The 19,567-nt window shown below is 40.2% G+C and overlaps 1 protein-coding gene and 1 long non-coding RNA gene across 3 annotated transcripts in view; one reads left to right on the top strand and one right to left on the bottom strand.

Annotated features, from left to right (window-relative positions):
* Positions 1-19,567, bottom strand: part of MTUS2 (microtubule associated scaffold protein 2) — a 546,859-nt gene that overhangs the window by 71,302 nt on the left and 455,990 nt on the right. The window lies entirely within an intron of this gene.
* On the top strand, positions 4,797-15,877 carry LOC121012793 (uncharacterized). Its single transcript, XR_005782302.1, has 2 exons — positions 4,797-6,380; positions 15,359-15,877. It is a non-coding gene; the product is annotated as an uncharacterized LOC121012793 (long non-coding RNA).

Genomic DNA, 19,567 nt, shown 5'->3' with positions numbered 1-19,567 from the left:
AGAATCTGAAGCAGGCTCCAGGCTCTGAGCTGCCAGCACAGAGCCTGATGCGGGACTCGAACTCACAGACCTGAGCTGAAGTCGGACCTTCATCCGGCTGAGCCCGCCAGGTGCCCCTCTGCTTTTTTTTTTTTTTTTTTAACCCTCTTTCGAGCATGCATTACTTTTATTGTTTGAAAACAAAGTGTACTGGTGGAAGGCAGCGAACACCGCCCGGCTCTGTCATGTCAGAGGCACTCAGCTCCCTCCCTCTCACACAGGCTTGTCCTCCTCAGCAGGGAGCCTGGGCACTCCTCTCAGAGGGAGAGAAATTCAGGGTACCCTGAGCTGAAACACGGACTGAGAGCTATTCCTGGGACTTTTGCAACCTTGGAAGAAAACCTCTATATTGCAAAACCTCCTCTATATTGTGAACCCACGTTCACAGCAGCATTGCTCACAGTGACCAAAGGTGGAAATAACCCATGTGTCCACTGACTGGTGAAGGGACAAACTAATGTGGTACATCCATACAATGGAATATTATTCAGCCTTACAAAAGGAAGGAAATTCTGACCACATGAGCCTCGTGGACGTTAAATGAAATAAGCCAGTCACAGACAAATACTGTATGATCCTGCTTAGATGAGGTACCCAGAGCAGTCTGATCCATACAGACAGAAAGTAGGATGGTGATTGCCAGGGACAGGGTGGGGGGTGGGGGTAGTAGGGAGGAATGGGGAATTGTTTCATGGGTACAGTTTTGGTGTTGCAAGATAAAAAGAATTGTAGAGATTGGCTGCACATAATGTGAATGTATCGATGCCCCTGAACTTCCACTTAAATGGTTAAAATGGTCAATTTTATGTTAGGTGTATTTTAACTACAATTATGAATTAAAAAAAAAAAAAGTGGTGGCTTGCATTCTCCCTGGAAACAGAAAGTCCTGGCAGTATAGGTATCCGATCTAGAAGGAACCAGGGCTCCTAGAGGGGATGCCTGGTCCCAGATCTGAAGCAGGAAATATCCTAGGTAAGCCGGGGATACTGTGTTGTGTACTGTACTTTAATGATAAGGCAAAGTTCCTATTGTAGAAGGAGCCAGCAGGACTGGGGAGGCTCTAAGAAGCTAAACGTCTCCCCCACAGTGATGTAAAGCATGCTTTCTTTGGCACAATTGTCTTTCTGCACCACAAGAAAAGGTTTCTTTCTCAATTAGAATTTAGATCGCACCGTACTAGAACATTACTTCTTGTTCTTGGATGATGCATGAGCCTACTTGCTTATACAGTGGCCCACAAGAGATTAGGATGGGACTCGGGAGGCTGTACAAGAAAGCCAGGACTCTGCTTCCCTTCTTGTGCAGAAGGCACTAAGGGCTGGAGAGTGGGGGTGGCCCTGCCCATCCCGTGCAGTGTTGCTGAAATCTCACATGTGGTAAAGCCCTCGGTGCAGATAACCCAGATGTCGAGAGAGGCACCAATGTCCTAGAGTTGTGCCATATCTCTTTCCATGTAAGTTAAAAAGCTTCAAACATACTCAAGAAGAGAGGGATAAACACAAAGGACCTTCACATACCCATTTCCAGTTTCTTTTTTTTTTTTTTTAATTTTTTTAAACGTTTATTTATTTTTGAGACAGACAGAGACAGAGCATGAACGGGGGAGGGTCAGAGAGAGGGAGACACAGAATCTGAAACAGGCTCCAGGCTCCGAGCTGTCAGCACAGAGCCCGACGCGGGGCTCGAACTCACGGACCGCGAGATCATGACCTGAGCCGAAGTCGGACGCTGAACCGACTGAGCCACCTAGGCGCCCCCCATTTCCAGTTTCAATAGTTGTCAAGATTTTGGGACGCTTCCTCCAAGCCCCTTTTTTCCTTTCCATCCATCCATCACCCAGAGTTAGCAATCATGGAGACTTTGTCACTTTATTTTCACGTATCCCTTTTATGTTCTTTGTTAAACTATTTTGAAGCAAAACGCGAACACTTCAGTGTGCATTGCTAAAAATTACAAACACTTTTATATAATCCCAATGCCATTGAAACACCGAACAAAACTGACAGTATAGCTTGGCATCTAATGCCTCGTTCATAACAACTCTTCCTGGTTTCTCAAAGAAAAAAATATCTTACAGTAGGTTTTCTTGAGTCAGGACTCAAACTAGGTCCACATATTACATTTGATGTTGCCTCTGAAGCCTCATTTCTCAAAAGCAATGCCCACTTCTGCCCTCCCTCCCTCCCCCCTGCCGTCGACTTGTTCAGAAACTGGGTTGACTGGCTTGTAGAATGTCCCACACTCTGGTTTTGCCTCTTTGTTTCCTCATGATCCCATTTGACTCATTCCTACATGCCTGTAAGTGAAATGTAGTTCTCGTGGCCGGATGAGCTTCAGGTTTGATTTATTTGGGCAACGGTACCTGAGCTGTGATGTGCGCATACTGTGACATCCCATCGGGAAGCACGCCATGTTCCATTTTTAGTGACGCTGAATGGCTCAGAGGTGACAGCCTCACCTCCTCCTCTATAATATTCCCCATCAACCTTTCATCTGATGGTTTCGTCTGTTAATGATGACTCCTGAATCGATTATTTCACTGGGACTTACAACGGGATGTTCTGGTTCCATCATCCTTCTCCATTTATTAGCTGGCATTTCCACGCAAGAAAAAAAATTTTCATCATCAACCAGGGCGATTTCATTTCCCTGCAATACAGTTTATACAGGAACGATAGGATCAATGCTGAATCCTTTCCCTTAAAGTGCCAATGTTTTGAATGGAGACTTGGCGTTGGGATGATACTGAAGGAGGTTTTTACTTTCTCTCGCTTTTACGAAACATTATAAACATGTTTTCACGTGACTGTACACAATGTGTCTTAGTCGATTGCATTTATTACCCTTTTTATTTTATTCTATTTTTTAAAAATATTTTCAGTATTTATTTTTTTTTTTAATTTTTTTTTTCAACGTTTATTTATTTTTGGGACAGAGAGAGACAGAGCATGAACAGGGGAGGGGCAGAGAGAGAGGGAGACACAGAATCCGAAACAGGCTCCAGGCTCTGAGCCATCAGCCCAGAGCCCGACGCGGGGCTCGAACTCACGCACCGCGAGATCGTGACCTGGCTGAAGTCGGACGCTTAACCGACTGTGCCACCCAGGCGCCCCTTCAGTATTTATTTTTGAGAGAGAGAGAGAGAGAGAGAGAGGGAGGGAGGGGCAGAGAGAGGCGGACAGAGGACCCAAAGCGGGCTTGGTGCTGACAACAGAAAGCCCAATGCAGGACTCGAACCCACAAACTGCAAGACCATGACCTGAGCCAAAATCAAGAGTTGGAGGCTCAACTGACTAAGCCACTCAGGCGCCCCCAATATTCTTTTTAGATGCTACATTTATTTCCTCTCTGGCTAATGGGAGCACCTTTTTGTTGGCCCCTGGGTCCTTTGGACGTAAGTCTATCTTCCTTCCTTTCTGACACAACACAGTATCCCCGGCTCATCTAGGATATTTCCTGCTTCAGATCTGGGACCAGGCATCCCCTCCAGGAGCCCTGGTTCCTTCTAGTTGGGAATGAGAATTAGGGGCCTAATCTGGGACCTGTTTGTTGTCTTTTAAGGGCCACCTGGTGGGAGGGAGATTTCCCTTGAAGGAAATGGTCCCTCCTATAGACAAAATGTCCTTTGAAGAGGTCACTGAAGATATTGGGATGGAGCCCTGGGCTAGGGCGAGAAAAAGGACAGCTCCTTCCTTTGGGGCATTTAGAAGTGGAAAAATGCTCAGTGAAATTCACTTTGAGGGAGATAAACTGGACTCTATAACACAAGGGCAAGCCAAGGGCTAGGTAGGGAGGTTCTCTTCGCCTGAAAATTTTCTAAGGAGTCTGCAATGTGTCTGAATATCTGAAAAACAAGACTGAACTTATTGAAGGCATATATAATGGGGGCTTAGACTACTGTGATTTGGCATAAAAGGAGGCTGTGACCTCACAAGCTGATGAAATCTGGGGCATTTTAATGGTTCTCAATGTTTTAAAAAGTTTGAGATGGTTTTAATTCCCTGCATATTTTCTTGCACTGGAATAGGAATGAACATTTAGATATGTTAGAAGTCCTCTTGATATGTGTCTCCAGAGAAAATCTTACAAACACTCTACGTTTTGGAGTCATAACTAATAATGAATCTTTCCTGATCAATAACAGATGCCAGGCACTGTGCTTAGGACTTTGTGTGCAATGGCTTGTGTAACCTTGAGTAACACTGAGTAACAATGTAAGATAAGCCCTAATACTGCCTGCATTTTGCAGATAAGAAATATCAAGGATCACCCAACCTAACCTGTCAGGTGAACGTGAAGTTAGGAAATGATAGAGTGGGGTCTTCAACTCAGATCTGACTCCAAAGCTTATGTCTTCAGCCACTGAGTTGTACTAATTGCTTTGTACTTGTTGGGCCTTTATTATCTGTAAGCCCTACACCATTGCAAGTTTGTGCGATGATATAATCTAGATAAGGGATCTGAGCATGTAAAAATACAAAAGGATATTCAAACATATTTATGAAATAAATATTTTCAGAACTTGGGACAAGAGCCTCTACTGTAGTTTTGTTTTTTTGTTTTGTTTTAACATACATTTACAAACCAATGTGCAAATAACCTTAAACTGACAGTAGAAGGGCTCTTGGGTGGCTCAGTTGGTTAAGCGACTGACATCAGCTCAGGTCATGATCTCACGAGTTTGAGCCTCGCATCAGGCTCTGTGCTGATGGCTCAGAGCCTGGAACATGCCTGAGATTCTGTGTTTCCCCCTCTCTCTCCCCTACCCCTGCTCGTGCTCTCTCTCAAAAATAAACATTTAAAATTTTTTTTTGAAAAAGTAAATTTAAACTGGCAAAGTAGAAACCATGTGCCTAAGTCAATGTTAAAATGTTCAATTTTATTATTTCTGTTCATCTTCCTGAAAGTTGGACTTCCTGACCCATCTCCCACTCACAATCACCCCTGTCCGACCCAAGTCTTTTGCTCAAACTTGGCTCCCTTGTCCCCGTCAGTGCCACTTTCCTTCTTCTGCCTGATTCTACCACTGGGAGGGCATTTTCTCCCTCTCTGTGCCATCATGTCATTCTGTATTCTTGCTCTTGCTAATGACATTCTGCTTCATGTGATGATAATTGTCCTTCTCTGTCTTCCCCCCAAATATCACGGCCCCCTTGCTGTGCCTCGCTCGCGTTCATACCCACAACATCTGCCCCGGAGAACAGGTCCCAGAGACATTTCCTGAGGGACGTGGGATGGGACCTCGAAGGAGTCAAGCTAAGCAAAGGTGGCTTCCTGGCAGAGGCGTTTTGGTATTTTGTGGCGTGTGAAAGCCATGGGGCCATTTGCAGGAGGTCGACGAGATAAAAATCGTATCACTGTCTCACTGTTTATTTCAAAAGAAAACCATGAAAAATGCTCACGAAAGAGCCTCTTACAGATTGTCAAGGCAACCATCTGTTTATTTTGGTTCCACCGTCTCTGCCCCTCCTTTTCCCGTGCATTGAAAATATGAGCCTTTGCCCTGGATTATAGCAAAGGGGATGGCCAGGAAGATACGCGTAGCTTTTACTGAACACAATCCATCTAGAGATTTTAATGCGGTGAGAATGGGCTGGAAAGGGAAAATACAAAGCAGAAATCTTTAACTTTATTATTCTTTTTTCTGTTGAATCAGTGAGGGGGATGACTCCAAGCGAGGCATCCTCCTTTAAGTTTCTGCGTTATACTCAGAAGCAGTGACAACGCTCCTAAAAGCAGTGAAATCCAAAATGATCTCTACTAGCTGGATACAGAGGTTGGACACGAGTGGAGAACTGGTGGGTAGTAGCAGATACGGAGGTGGATAGTAGCTGGCGAAGCTCCAAAGCACATCTGATTATTTGACACACGTTAGATGAGAAGGCTGATCACAGCGGACATTGAGCTGAACCAACAATGTAACAGCCATTATAAAAAAAACGGGTGAAAGAAACTGGACACTGGAGTGGTGTCTGTGACCGATCCAGTATCCATTCCAGCCCCCTGATCCTCTAATCCGCCTTACTATACTGCGGGGAAGCAGCAATCTCCCCACGAACAGACTGGGATCATTGCATAAAGGGGAGTAATGTGTCACTGCTCTCAGCATACGGCCTCTTACCTTTGGCAAGACTGGTCCCCTACCCTTAAGCCAGGTTGAGGTTCTCAGAGAAACCTCTGTTTCTCCTTTGTAGCATTTCTCACCAGGGAAATTCAATAGTTATGCGATCTGTTACACGTCTGTCTTCCTACTAGGTCATTAACTTCATGAGAACAGTGACCGCATCTGCCCGTAAAGATACGGCTGTATCCTTATCACTTAGCACAGTGCCAGATACACAGTAAGTACCATTAAATGTTGAAATAAATACAAGACTGAGTGGATTTACCCTAGTTAAGTCGAAGAACTTCAGGATAGAGAGACGTTGCTAATATGCAATAACACAACTGTTGCTCTAACATTTGGAAGGTGTTTAAAACCTCTGAGAAACAGTAATCCTCGAGCCCGTTTGTGCAGACAGCGTCAGGCAAAGATGGAGAAACTGCTCTGACATACACTTGAACTCTTCTTTTGCTTTGGCGCTCTGAGAAGTACAAGATTTTAAGGGTGCGGCCTTCCATTATTACTTTCACGATATAAAAGCAGAAGAAAGATGTCACAGCCACTTTACCATTTTTCTTCTTTATCCCACTGATGATAAGACCCTGGCCATTTATCTGTGTGTGTCTATCACCAAATAACACCGTTAGCAATGCTTGCCTTAGATTGCCCCATGGCCTCAAACCAATGATACCACGTAACTTTTATTCCACACCATATACCCAGATTCCCGAATTCGCTGCCACTTCAGGGAAGGAAACGTTAGGTGTCCCCCTACTAGTGATTACATCTGGTGTTTACAAAGAGCCTACGCTTACAGTGAAGGTGGCCACGGTTCTTTGCAAATAGTGTAATGAACCGTAATCTCACATATAATCCAGGGGCAAATCTTGTTTGCTATACCTTAAAAGTAGATCAGTCATGTGACCACTGCCTACACTTCTAAGTATCCTGGTCTAGGCTGCCAATGTATTTCACTTGGATCATACCAACAGCCTCCCAATTGGCGTTCCTGTATCTATTGTTGCCCCTTCTTCCAGTCTGTTCTCAACAAATTAGACTAAGAGAAATATCAGAAATAAAAGTCATAGTATGTCTCTTCTCTATCCTCTGTCCTCCAAATACTTCTGTTCTTACTCAAAATGAAAGTCCAAGTCTTTTCAATGGCCCTTCATGGCCCTTCTCTTACCTCTCTGATCTCATTATGTAGCCTTCTCCCCATCAGCTACCATACTCCAGCTATGCTGGCCTCCCTGCTGTATTTTCCCATGCTGGGCATTTTGTCCCCATTGGTCCTTCTGCCTGGAAAACCATTTCTCCAGATAGCCACACCTTGTTCCCTAACCACTGTCGCCATGTTGGTAAGCCCTTTCTTAACTACCTATATACATTCACAACACAGCCTCACCTACCCCAGGACTCCCTATGCTCTTTTTCCTGATTTTTTTCTTCTCCAAGGTGCTTACCACAACATGCTTATTGGTTCGTTTATCTCCTTCTACTAGAACGTGCTCCCAGTTAGGTTGGGATTCTGATATTCTGTCACTGTTGCACTCGCCACTTTGAGCAGTACAGAGTACTACTGAATAAATATTTATTGGGTTAACGCATAAATGATTAAAGGCCAAAAACGCACTCACGTCAAAGAGGGAAGAGGTAAAAAGTACAAATAAATATCTTTAGGAAAAGCAAGGGGGTATATTCTACCAATACAATAAAGATATATAAAGGGGAGATAGAAGAAAGACAACAGAATCTGCCTATGTCCATATCTCCGAATGTTTCTTCAAAATGGACAAGGCATAACAAGAAGAACAGAATACATAAAAACCGCATTCTCAGCATAACTTAAGAATACACAGCCAAGTGTAGCCTAAAGAGAAGACACCTGAAGGTATGTGCGATCTGAAGCGGCAGTCTTTGCAGTGAAGCAAGGCTGGGGAAGCAGAAAGGCACAAAGGAGAGAAGGGCGCTACGGAAACTGGGTGTTGAAGGGGAAGAGAAATTTAAGGGGAAATTCAGGGCCCTGCAAGATGAAGAGTATTCAGAAACCAGAGGACACAAATCCCTGGCTCCACTCACTCCCCCCAAACCATGAAAGAATCCAGACTTTGCTACACTGACGGAATAAGGCACTAGACCGGTCATCTTGAAAAGCAGTCCAATATGACAAAAATGAACAGAAAGCAATGAATAAGCAAATACAAAGTTTTATCTCACAAATGATCATAATAGCGATCCTTACTACACCTTCACTAGATGGAACTAGAAGGTATTATGCTGAGTGAAATAAGTCAGTCAGAGGAAGACAGATACCATATGGTTTCACTCATATGTGGATCTTGAGAAATTTAACAGAAGACCATGTAGGAAGGGAAGGGGGGGAAAAAGCTACAAATAGAGAGGGAGGGAGGCAAACCATAAAAGACTCTCAAATACAGAGAACAAACTGAGGGTGGGGGGTGGAGGAGAGTGGAGGAGAATGGATGACGGGCACTGAGGAGGGCACTTGTTGGGATGAGCACTGGGTGTTGTATGTAAGTGATGAACCACGGGAATCTACCCCAAAAACCAAGAGCGCACTTTACACACTGTATGTCAGCCAACTTGACAATAAATTATATTAAAAAAAAATGGCCTCCAAGAAAGCAGCCATGAAACAGAAGAAATCTATAAAAGAACACTCAAAGCTGTATTAAATATCCAAAAAATAGTATTTGGAAACATGAAAGAAAAGATTTTGAACGAGAAATACATGCCCTAAGAACATAAATGGACAAAGAACAGGAAATAATAAAAAGACAGTGAATTTCACAACGGAAGAAAAGATAATTATTTCAGAAATGAAGATTAAATTACACGGTGCTCAAGATAAGAAAAAGTAAAATGAAAATTTAACAAGAAATATTTCAAGAAGTAGAAAAACTAAGAAAAGAAAAATGAGAAAAGAAAAGAAGTAAAGTGGGTCATAGAGAAAATACTGAAATGGAAAACAGATCATGAAGAATTAAGACTCACAGTATGAGACTCCTTGAAGAGGGAAAACAAAACAATGGAACAGGTCTAATACTTTAACATTGTAGTGTAAGAAAATTTTCCAGAGAATTGAATCTTCATATTGAAAGGGGCCACTGGGTCCTGGGAAAACGAACCCATATTTAGCAGTTCTAAGCTGTATCCTATTAAACCTGTTACAATTTAGAGATTAAAAAAAAAAAAATCAAGACCTCTAGGTAAAAAGATGACCCAATTACAAGGGCAGAAGTATAAATAAATAAATATTCAAAGCAAGACAACAATAGAATAGCACTTAAAAATAAATAAACAGAAACATCTTAATTAAAAAAATATATGAGGGGCGCCTGGGTGGCTCAGTCGGTTAAGTGTCCAACTTCGGCTCAGGTCATGATCTCACGGTTTGTGAGTTCGAGCCCTGTGTCCGTCGGGCTCTGGGCTGACAGCTCGGAGCCTGGAGCCTGCTATGGATTCTGTGTCTCCCTCTCTCTCCGCCCCTCCCCTGCTCATGTTCTGTATCTCTCTGTCTCAAAAATAAATATAAATATTAAAAAAATTTTTTAATCAAAATATATATATATATGAAACAAGGATTTTCTACAAATTTGAAATCAAAGCTATAGGATAACATGGAAACACACAGGACATGAATCTTTCTTTAGGAACAGCCTAGAGTTGAGCTTCATTGGACTAAGAGGTAATTGGAAAATTTTAGCAGAAGGACTGATGTGAGCATTTATAAAGTGGATTGTAGATCTAAGTCAAAAACAAAGGAGACAATGAGGGTGGAAGACGGATATACAAATGCTATACAAATAGAAATACAAATAACAAATAGAAAGAATGCAACTAAAAACTGGTAAGGGGCAGAAGAGAGAATAAAGAAAGTAAAAGAAGCTCATTGGTTGTCAGGTAGAAAATAGGTGGGAGTTAAGGATCTAATTTTAAATTGGCAAACCAGATGGTCAAAGGGTAACTAAGAAAACAAGGAAGGTGTAAGTACAAAGGTAACAGCTAGAACAAAAATAAAATGTCCCTAAATTCTGTTCGTTACAATGAAAGAACCGGCAACATGAATAGACTTTGAGGGTGTTAGGCTAAGGGAAATGAGTCAGACAGAAAAAGACAAATATTGTATGATTTCACTTATATGTGATATCTGTAACACAAAGCAAAATAGAAACAGACTCAGAGATACAGAAAACAAATGGGGGGTTACCACAGGGTGGAGGGGGTTGGATGTGCACAAAATAGGTGAAGGGGATTGAGAGGTGCAAACTTCCACTCATAAAATAAGTAAGTCATGGGGATGCAATGTGTGGCATATGAAATATAGTCAGTAATAGTATAATAAGTTTTTATGATTATAGATGGCAACCAAACTTACTGTGGAGGCCATAAATTAAATTCAAGGGCAAATAATACACATCTTTAGAAAAAGAAACACAGACTAAATAACATAATACATGCAATTATAAACCATGATAGGAATGAGATCTAACATATCAACCGTATCAATAAGTGTCATGGACTAAATGTACCAATCAAAAGCAAAAAGATCCTCAATTTTGCTCACAATGGAAGGCCCAGTTATATGCTATCTCCATTCAATATATAAAAAAAGATTTAAAAAACAAAATACAAATATACTTACGAATATCTATGCTCCAATAAAATTTATGTCCGAGGTTTACCACTCTTAATTCAAGACAGATTAAATGGACAAACAAAACAAAACATAATCAGCTAGGTAGGTCTTATGGGTATATATTGAACTTTACATTTTGATAATATAAGTGAACACACCTTTTTTATCAAGGGCTTTTGAACCACTCATAAGAGCTGGTCACAAAGAAAATGTCAGTAGGTTCCATGAATTAAAAATATGATGAACAAAACTGATCACAATGCAGTAAAAGTAGAAATTATTAACTAATGAAAGGAAAATAGAAATCCTTAACCAAACCAAAAACAGAACGGTCATCCACCTGAAAAATTTAAAAAGCCTCCTCCTACGTGACAACTCTTGGGTAACAGTGAAGACATAAAGTGAAGTCAAAGGATTTTTTTTTAAGCCACTAAAACAAAATACAAAAACACTAACACATGGGATACATTTAAAGCAGTTTTTGGAGAAAAACTCATAGCAGGAGATGCTTTCATAAGTAATAAATAAAAGGATGTAAATGAATGACTCAAATACTTAGCTGAAAAAAAAAAACAAACCTAGCAAACAACAACAAAGTAGACTGAAAGAAAGCACTAAGAAGAAAATGATAAAGACAAAAGCAGAAATTAATGAAATACAGAATAGGAAACCAGTAGACTTAACTGAAAAAAGTTAACAAAATAGCAAACCACTAGCTAACTTAACAATAAAAAAGAGGGAAAGCACAAATAAAATAAGGAATGACAAAAAGTGAATGGAAAAAAGAATTAAACGTCTTAAGAGGCTTTGTTTGCCCACCTCTATACAAATAAATTTGAAATCTTACATTAAATTGATAATTTTCTAAAGAAACATAGATTACCAAAATTGAGCCTAAGAGAGGGAAAATATTTAAATGCACCAAATTTCCACAGAGGATACAGACACAATTATTATTTTTTCAAATGTTTATTTATTTTTGAGACAGAGCAAGTGAGTGGAGGAGGGACAGAGAGAGGGAGACAGAGAATCTCAAGCAGGCTCCACCCTGTAGGTGCAGAACCTGACATGAGGCTTTAACTCACCAACTGTGAGATCATGACCTGAGCCAAAATCAAGAGTCGGATGCTTAACGGCCTTGAGCCACCCAGGTGCCCCTACAGAGCAATTATTAAAGATACCACACAAAAAAAGCATCAGGCCCATGAGCGTCTACCAAACCCACAATAATCAAATATTCTAGTGCTCTGTAAATTGCTCTAGAGCGTGAAGATTATGGCAGGCAGAATACTGCCTCTCTCCCCACAAAAGATGTCTGTATCTAAATCCCCAGTACCTATGACTATGCCATATACATGGCAAAGAGGAATTAAGGTTGTAAGTAGAAATAAAATCTGCTAATCAGATGGCCTTGAAGTAGGGAGATTATCCTGGATTATGGGAAGGGCCAATGTAATTACAAGAGTCCTTAAATGTGGAAGAGGGAGACAGGACAGTCAGCAACAGGGAGATGGGATAAAAGAAAAACTAGATCCCTATTGGTTTTGGAAATGGAAGGAAGCCATGAACCAAGGAACATGAGTGGCCTCGAGAAGCAGGCAAAGGCAACAAAACAGATCTTCCCTGAGAGCCTCCAGAAATGAATGCAGCCTGCCAATATCTCAGTTTTAGGTCATTGAGACTCACTTTGGACTTTTGACCTCAAGACCTGTTAGATACTAAATTTGTACTGTTTTAAGCCACTAAGTTTGTGATGATTACAGCAGTAAATAGAAAACTAGTATAAAATACTAATATAAAAATAAAGGAAAACTTCCTTATTCTTTTAATAAATTGAGTATACCCCAATTTTGATACCTAAGCCTGATGAAGACTCTCTCAAAAAAGTAGAAGAAAAAGAAAGCTGCAGACCATTGTCACTCATGAATATTGATGCAAAAAGATTAGCTAAAATATCAGCAAACAGAATCTAATACCACATAAAGAAAATAACATACCATGACGAACTGGGATCTATCCTAGTAATTTAATGTAGTTTCTATATTAGTAAATCCATATTGATAGGTCTCAGGAAAAAAAATATGGTTATCTCCATAGATGTTCAAAAAGCCTTGGACAAAAATTCAATACCCATTCCAAGTAGCAGCACTCAAGAAAACAGGAATTGAAGGACACTTTCTTAATGTGTTAAAACACCTTAAGATGATAAAAAATATATATATTAGTCCTAAAGCTATTATTTTACTTAAATGTGGAAACACAACAAGAATTTCCATACAAATCAGGAACAAGGCAAAAATGTGTACCTCCACGACTATTCAACACTGTCCTAATGGTATTAGCCAATGCAATTAGAGACGATAAAATAATCAGAGGCAAAATATTTGGTAAAGAAGTAAAACCGTCTCTGTCTTTACCGACACAACAGTGTAACTGGAAAGCTCTAGAACATCGATGGTCAAAGATAAAACGGACTCAAACAGTATAAGAATTCAGTAAGGTGGCAAGATACAAAATTAACAGACAAGTCAATATAGCTTTCCTATACACAAACACTATCTAGAGAAAATATGGAAGAGAAACCCCAATCTACATTGGCAACAAAGAAGATCAAATACACAGGAATAAATTTATCAAATCATGTGTAAAACTTATATGAGGAAAACTTAAAATTACTCTAGGAAGACATAAAAATAGACACATGGAGAGAATCTCATGTGATTCAAAGGGTGTTTCAGCATCAGAAGGATGTCAGCTCTCACTTGGTTAACTGATGCAATCCCATTAAAAATACCAACAAGCCTTTGTTGTATGGAGTTAGACACATTGGTACAAAGATTATTTGGCAAAACAAACATGCAAGGATACCCAGAAAAATACTAAAAAAAGGAAATCTGCTCCAGGGGACTAGACATATCAGACATTAAAACATACTACAAAGCTTCTATAATTAAACCGTGTGGCACTACCATAGGACTAGACCATAGATCATAGACCAGTGGAACAGAATAGAAACCCCAGAAATAGACCTAAGGATGTATAGAAATTTAGTGGATGATAAAGATGACATCTCAAATTATTGGGACAATGATAGACCTTTATTTTTTTATTTTTTTAAATTTTTTTTAACGTTTATTTATTTTTGAGACAGAGAGAGACAGAGCATGAACAGGGGAGGGTCAGAGAGAGGGAGACACAGAATCTGAAACAGGCTCCAGGCTCTGAGCCGTCAGCACAGAGCCTGACGCGGGGCTCGAACTCACAGACCGTGAGATCATGACCTGAGCCGAAGTCGGCCGCTTAACCGACTGAGCCACCCAGGCGCCCCAATAGACCTTTAATAAAGGAGGCTGGGTAGCCATTTTGAAAAAGATACAATTAGATCTATACCTCATGTCATACCCAAGAATAAACTTCAAATGTATCAGGGGTCTAAATTTAAAAGAAAGATCAAGCATACAAGTTCTGAAAGAAAAAAAAAAGAGTGGGTTTCTCTATAACAGTAGTGTGGGAGGGTCTTTCTAACCATGATTAAATTTACAGAGGAAATAAAATAATAAGTTTGCATGAATTTTTTTATAAGTTTGAGTGATAAAAACTACCATAGACATAGTCAAAAAACAGTAACAAACCAGAAGAAAACATTTGTGCATGTGTCACAGATAAAGGGTTAATATCCCCAGTATGCAAAGAACGCTTCAAAAATGCAAAACCAAAGGCCAAAAACCCAAAAGAAAAACAGGAAGTCAATGATTTATGAAGAGTAAAAAACAGCCCTTCAACATATGCAAATTGTTCCAAGTTTCTCATAATCAGAGAAGTGCAAACTAACACAATATTGTTATTTCTCATCTATTGGGTTGGTTCAAATGAAAACTATCATGGCATATGTGGTTGGCAAAGCTTTGGGAAGTACTCTCCTACGGGGCTGGTGGGAATGCAAACTGGTGCAAATATTTTATTTTTTCATTTATTTAAAAATTTTTTCACGTTTATTTCGTTTTGAGAGAGAGAGAGAGAGAGAGAGCGAGCACAAGCAGGGAAGGGACAGAGAGAGGGAGACACAGAATCTGAAGCAGACTCCAGGCTCTGAGCTGTCAGTACTGAGCCTGACGTGGGACTCGAACCCACAAACCATGAGCTCATGACCTGAGCTGAAGTTGGATGCTTAACCAACTGAGCTACCCAGGTGCCCCATGGTGCAAATATTTTATAGGAGGACTTGGTAAAACCTAACAAAACTGTACATGTTCTTACTTTTTGACCTAGAAATTGTACATCTGGGATTTTACTTTGAAGATGCATTTCTAACAATACACTGCGTTCATTATAGCATTGTTTGTAGTTGAAAGATATTAAAAAATAAGCTAAATGCCCATATATAGGAAAGTCATTTCATAAATTATGATACATTCATACAATTATTTTTTTATAAAAGGAATGAAGATTTATATAAATTTATTTGGAATGAGCTGTAGAATACATTGCTAAATGAAGAAAAAAAAAACCAACAAGGAGCAAAAGGGTATCTATACTGGTAGTGTGCTCTCTTCCAGGTAAGAAAGAACAAAAGGAAACAAACCTGCACCTGTTCTTTTGTAACAAAAAGAATGGACCGGAAACTAATCTCACCCCTCCCAGGGCACTGATGGGAATGAAGTAGACAGAATGAGGAAAAGGAATGGGATAGGAGGAACAAAGGGAGAGTGACACTTCTCTCCAAGTATACTTTCTCACGTATTCTTTTCAACGCATGTCAATATACCACACGCTCATTAAAGCAAAGAAATAACTGAAACCAACCGGGATGCACAGGCAATTCAAAATGGAATACAAACAATGAGCCTGGTTTCTCTTTTGTTGTTTTGTTTGTTTGTTTGTTTGTTTGTTTTTTCCAAATGAGTAACATACCCACACTGAAGCAAAGGGAGAAGAAGAAAATACAGTAACTGGTGAACAGTGTCTTGACTATATAGTAAAAGGCTAAAGACAGCACTGTACGGAAGTGGGTGAATAACTGAAACTATTTATACTAGGAAAGGGCAAAAAAAAAGTAAATATACGGTAGAAAATGAGACCCATGTTTGTCCCTGTTGGGGGCAGGCCAGAATAAACTCTACGGTGTTGGGCTGGAATTGGAGGTCTCAGAACTAACTCATGCCTTCAAATATATGTAAGTACACAGATACACACATAGAGATACTTGATAAATGACTTTGATTTCATTGCAAACAAGTGAGAAAAGGATGGACTTTTGAGGGGGGATGGTGTTCTGTTGTTGTGGTTTGTTTGTTTTGGTTTTGGTTTTTTACCAAGACATACAAAGGTACAAACAATACAGAAAAATGATAAATTTGACTCCCATTAAAACTAGAAATTTGAGGGGTACCTGGGTGGCTCAGTCGGACGCTTAGGCGTCCGACTCCGGCTCAGGTCATGATCTCACATTCATGGGCTCTAGCCCAGCATGAGGCTCTGTGCTGACAGCTCAGAGCCCGGAGCCTGCTTTGGAGTCTGTCTCCCTCTCTCTCTGCCCCTCCCCCAACTTGCACTCTGTCTCTCTTCAGCTCTCAAAAAATAAAATCAAACATAAAAAAAACCCTTTAAAAAAACTAAGAAATTTGATTCATCAAAAGAAACTAAAAACAAAATGATAATCAAGTCGGAAGCTGAAGAAAATTATTGTAATACATATAAACCAGGAATGACTGGTATTCAGAACACATAAAACTTCCATCTGATCGGTAAGAATAAGACAAATAACACAATAGAAAACAGAACAAAGAATGTGAAGAGGAAATTCAAATGATCAATAAACATAAAGAATAGACTCCACAAATAATTACTGAATGCAAATAAAAAAATAAATATCAAAAGCAACAATTCACACCAACAGACTGACAAAAACTCAGGTCTGATAGATCTCTGTTGGTCAGCGTGCGGAATAAAGGGACCCGTCATCGTGGCTGGTAGAAAACAACCACTTCGGAGAGCAATGCAGCTCTGTAAGAGAACTGAAGATACATACACATCGTGACTCAGTCTTTTCACTTCCAAATATATATACCTTAGAACGTTTTGCACATATACATAAGTTGGTATGCTCCAGAACGTTCAGTTCATTCTCAATAGTGAAAAATGAAAACAATCTTTTCATTAAATACTTGATCTCTAAATCATGGTATTCCACACAGTGGAATGCCATACAACAGAGAAAACAGATGAGTAAGATAATATCAACATAGGAACAGGGGCGCCTGGGTGGCGCAGTCGGTTAAGCGTCCGACTTCAGCCAGGTCACGATCTCGCGGTCCGGGAGTTCGAGCCCCGCGTCGGGCTCTGGGCTGATGGCTCAGAGCCTGGAGCCTGTTTCCGATTCTGTGTCTCCCTCTCTCTCTGCCCCTCCCCCGCTCATGCTCTGTCTCTCTCTGTCCCAAAAATAAATAAACGTTGAAAAAAAAAATTTTAAAAAAAACATAGGAACAGCTCAAAAACGTAAGTGCGTGTGTAGGATGATATACACAGTAAGATGTTTATACGATCAAAAACATGCAAAAAAGCAGTGTTACATATTTCTTATGCTATAAATATTTGTGATAAGAATATAAAAACATTTTTGGAGTTGTAGTAGCCAGCCATCAAGATGGCCCCCAATGATTCCCCCTTCTGGTATTCAGAGCGTTGTGGAGTCCTGTCCCATAATGGATCAGGGTTGGTCTCTGTCATCAACAGTACATGGCAGAAATGATGGTAAGTCACCTCCAAGTTAGGATGTAAACAACTGTGGCTTCCATATTTAGCATCCCATTTTCGATTTCTCTCTGACTTCTTGCTGGTGGGGAAAAGCAAGCTGCCATATTGTGAGCGGTCCTAGGGAAAGGCCCACGTGGTGAGGACTCAAGTCTCCAGCCAGCGAGGAGGTAAGGTCTGCCAACACGTGAGTGAGTGTGGAGGAGGATTCTTAGCCCCAGTAGGACCCTGAGAAGTTTCAGACAACAGCTTGACAGCAACCTTGTGAGACAGCTGGTCTCTCTACCAGCTAAGTCTATCCTGGACACCTGACCCTCAGGAACTGTGTGAGGTAATAAATGTCTACTGTCTTAAGTCACTAGGTTTTGTGGTAATTTGTTATGCAGCAATAGTTAACACACAGTAGGTTTCTTATTGAGAGGGAAGGTCATCAGGTCATAGAGAGGTAAAAAGAAGTCTTCGCTTTTAGCTGAAATATTTTATTATTATTTTTTTAATGTTTATTTTTACTTTAATTTTTTTTTTAATTTTTTTTTTTCAACGTTTATTTATTTTTGGGACAGAGAGAGACAGAGCATGAACGGGGGAGGAGCAGAGAGAGAGGGAGACACAGAATCCGAAACAGGCTTCAGGCTCTGAGCTGTCAGCACAGAGCCCGATGCAGGGCTCAAACTCACGGACCGCAAGATCATGACCTGAGCTGAAGTCAGACACTTCACCTACTGAGCCACCCAGGCGCCCCTGAAATATTTTATTTTTAAAATAAAATATCAAAAGCAAACATGGCAAGATGTTAATGTTTATTAAACTAAGATAATTAGCAAGCCGTTTTCATCATGAAATTCTTTGTACATTCTGAATGTCTGGAGTATTTCACATGCAGAAGAACAGTGCTTTGCAGGGTTGTATCTCAGGGGCAGCAAGATATCCCCCCCTGCCGTGGTAACCTGCAGTGGGTGATCATTCTGCTGTCTTGTAACTAAATATGCAGAGTCTTTCCTGAAAGCTTTTTTCTTCTTTTTTAAAGCTTATTTATTTTGAGAGAGAGAGAGACAGAGACAGAGAACAGGGGAGGGGCAGAGGGAGAGAGAGAATCCCAAGTAGGTTCCACACTGTCAGCGTGGAGCCCGACATGGGGTTCGATCCCACAAACCATGAGATAATGACCTGAGCTGAAATCAAGAGTCGGACTCTCAGCGAACTGAGTTACCCAGACATCCCTGAAAGCTTTTATAAATCACTTACACCCTGCAGGACTAAAATACAGAACTTCAGGAGCTAATATTTTGGGGTGGGTTATGCTATGTAATTTGGGTTTCTGTTATGACAAATGAGAAACAGTATTCGATTGGAAATATTTATTTAAAAAATTGTGATGCTCATACACTTTCTAAAAGCCCTCATATTTGGATAATAAATACATCAAGAACAGGTTGTCAATATGATTTAAAGCTGAAAAATCTTATATAGGTTCTGGTGAAATTATTTAATTAAGAAGCAAATCAAAATGCTTAAGCCATAGCTATTTAACATGATTATAAAGTGCTGATTATTCAAATGAAATTAATTAGTCACAAATTCCCCAAGAACATTAAATTACTCCCCAATGGCAGAAACACTGGCAATTTTACTCTTTCATTAAATCTATGCTTGGTTATTTTCTTTTCCTGGAAATATGGACAGCAATCAAATGTTTACTAGTCAGTTTATAAAGAAAAATCAGAAACCCTTTAGTTCCACAACCAATACAGGAATGGTGAACAATAAGAAAAGCTGCTTGAGGCTTAATAACTGTATGCAAAATTTAATAAAAAGGAAAAAAAAAAGAACCTGTCATGACTGAGCTTGTCTCCAGTGGCTCCCCCCCCCCCCCCCCCCCCCCCCTCTGGAATTAAGTAAGGATTCCAGGAGAATGGGCTTTCGGGAAGGAGGAAGAAAACCTGCATTTTTGATTTACTAGAAGTTTAGTTTTTTTTTAATATGAAATGTATTGTCAAATTGGTATCCATACAACA

Source organism: Herpailurus yagouaroundi, unplaced genomic scaffold, assembly GCF_014898765.1.
Source record: "Herpailurus yagouaroundi ecotype Mexico unplaced genomic scaffold, PumYag 197, whole genome shotgun sequence".
NCBI lineage: Eukaryota > Metazoa > Chordata > Mammalia > Carnivora > Felidae > Herpailurus > Herpailurus yagouaroundi.
Note: the sequence above shows the minus strand (reverse complement) of the source record. Positions and strands in the feature narration are given on the sequence as shown.